The following is a 2,479-nucleotide window of genomic DNA, read 5'->3' on the forward strand; positions in this document are numbered from 1 at the left end:
CATCACACCAAGGGCTCTGCTCTCTGCATTCAGAAACCCTTCTAATTCTCCTCTTTCTCAGTGTCTACTTTCCTAACCCGAGCATATTAACAGGGAGGCTAATGATGGTCTCAGGACATCAGAATCATGGGCTGTCCAGGGCAAAGGACATCTTTACTGKGTAACTTGTCCTTCCTGCTGATTGGTTCCAGAAATATTTCACAGGCCCAGTGGTACCACAGAGTCACCTCACACAGCAAATGCTTATGTATCATTCCTGCATGGCCACCASTTCTCCTTCCAAGTCTCAGGYACTGCAGATTTTGCTCCATTAGTGGAAACCTCCTTTCAGTACTTCCTGAACCAATCTGTACTTACTGCACCAGTACAGGTTAGTGGTTGACCTGATGGAAAGCAGCTCCGTGGAGAAGGACCTGGAAGTCGTGCTGACAACAAGGTGACCATGAGGCATCAATGTGCCCTAGTGGCCAAGAAGGCCAATGGGATCCCAGCCTGCATTAGGAGGAGGATGGCGAGCAGTTTGAGGGAGAGGATCTTGATGTTTTACTCAACTCTGGTGAGGCCACATCGGGAGTACTGGGTGCAGTTCTGGGCTCTACAGTGCAATGAGGACGTGGAACTTCTAGAAAGAGTAGAGCATAGAGTGGCAAATATGACTGAGGGAATGCAGAATCTATCGTATGAGGAAAGACTAAGAAAGCTCAGCCTTTTTAGTCTGTAGATGAGAAAATTGAGAGAGGATATGATGAATATGTAAAAATACCTGAGGGGAGAATGTAAAGAGGATGGGACAAGACTCTTCTCAGTGGTGGTCAGAGACAGGAAAAGGGGTAAAGTTTCTAAATTAAAGCACAGGGAGTTCCATCTCCATATGAGGACGAACTTTACTGTTAGAGTGACAGAGCACTCAAACAGGACACCCAGGGAGGTTGTGGACTCTCCTTCTCTCAAAATCTTCAAAACCCTCCTGGATGTGACCCTGTGCCACATGCTCGAGCAGGTCTCCCTGCTTGAGCAGAGGAGTTGGACTACATGACCTCTGGGGTCACTTCCAACCTCAGCTTTTCTATGATCCCTTGAACTTACTGCTGGGGACTGTTATAGATGAGGCGAGCCAATTTCTCATCTACATTTTATTAAAGTAAGCTGGATACAAAGGGTGACAGCGCTGGGGCGGCCTGGAGGTAATCATTCTCAGGCCCCAACCAAGTCCCCAAAGTCTTGGTATTTATTTTGAGTCCAGGTTCCGCCTTTGGTGTTTTTTCCGAAGGTTCCGTTGAGTCTGCCCTGTGTGTTGTTGATGTTGCTCAGTCGGAATGTGCTTGCGCCAGCTGTTTCTAGGTGGTCGTTATCTGCCTTCTGATGGTCGTTTTGGAGGAAGGCAGATAAATCTTCCTCAGTGCCCTCTGTTTCCCATTGCCCTCAGTGCCCATTGTATGCAAAATAGTCGGCTATCTCTTGGTCTCCCAAACTTGTTCCTATGCAAGCAAAGCCTATTCATGGTTAACATCTTGTGGATCATTAACAGGATGTGGTTACTTTAACAAAATCCTTCGATAGCCTTAGTGAACAAATGTGTTTATTACAATTTCCTCCTCTTTTATTTTTACCAATTTTGTTCACTAAGGTTTTTGCATGTCTAAATAATCAGGAACTCGGTTTTGTAAATTTTCATATCTAGCTCTTATTAACATTAAATGTGCTGCTGCTAACCTATTTTTAACTATTACTATTAACTTGTTGTATATACAAGGTGAATACTAATACTAATAACAGAAGGGGTCTAGGAACTATGAGAACTTGGATACAATAAYCAGAGGTTTTGTTGAAGACCTCTAGAGATATGCATGGTACAAGACCCYCCCAGGTTACAGATCCACTTTGTATTGTTTACAGGTATTAGCCATTTGCTATTCCGTTTAGTGCTATGCAATTTAGAACATAAAGGCTTAATTTTGTTAGGTACATTTCTTATACAATATCCTTTTCCAGGCACTGAGTCTAAGGTTATTCCAGGCTTATTAGTTTCTTTCCAATTACATTGTGGAGGGTTAGTCCCATTAGACTTGACAGGTTTTTTTTTTTTTTTTAGATATTCCTATTGCTTCATAAAAAGGGGGTCTTATATCAAAGCATAACCAACAATGTTCAGTAAAGTTTTGATATGAGGCATTTAAGATGTGGAACGCGGCGGATGCCGAAGTTAAAAGAGGATCTGTGGGACTTAGGGTTGGAGTCAATATTTGGGCGATGTTTTCCCCCTTGAGAAACATGGCCCACATTATCATTTGCCAACCAGGGTGTGGTCCCRATTTTRTCCRATTGTTTAAGCGTCCCATTTCACCGGGCTGCGATTACGTAGGGTTTTCTTCCGGTAAGGTGGTTGGCAAAACTTCCTGAGGCCCCTCAGGCCCTTTTCCTCCACTGCTTTCTATCCTTCTACCTCGCCTGTCGGCTCGGTTGCAGCGAGTCACAGGGT

The sequence above is a fragment of the Nothoprocta perdicaria genome, unplaced genomic scaffold (assembly GCF_003342845.1).
Source record: "Nothoprocta perdicaria isolate Ctin4 unplaced genomic scaffold, notPer1 scaffold_605, whole genome shotgun sequence".
Lineage (NCBI taxonomy): Eukaryota > Metazoa > Chordata > Aves > Tinamiformes > Tinamidae > Nothoprocta > Nothoprocta perdicaria.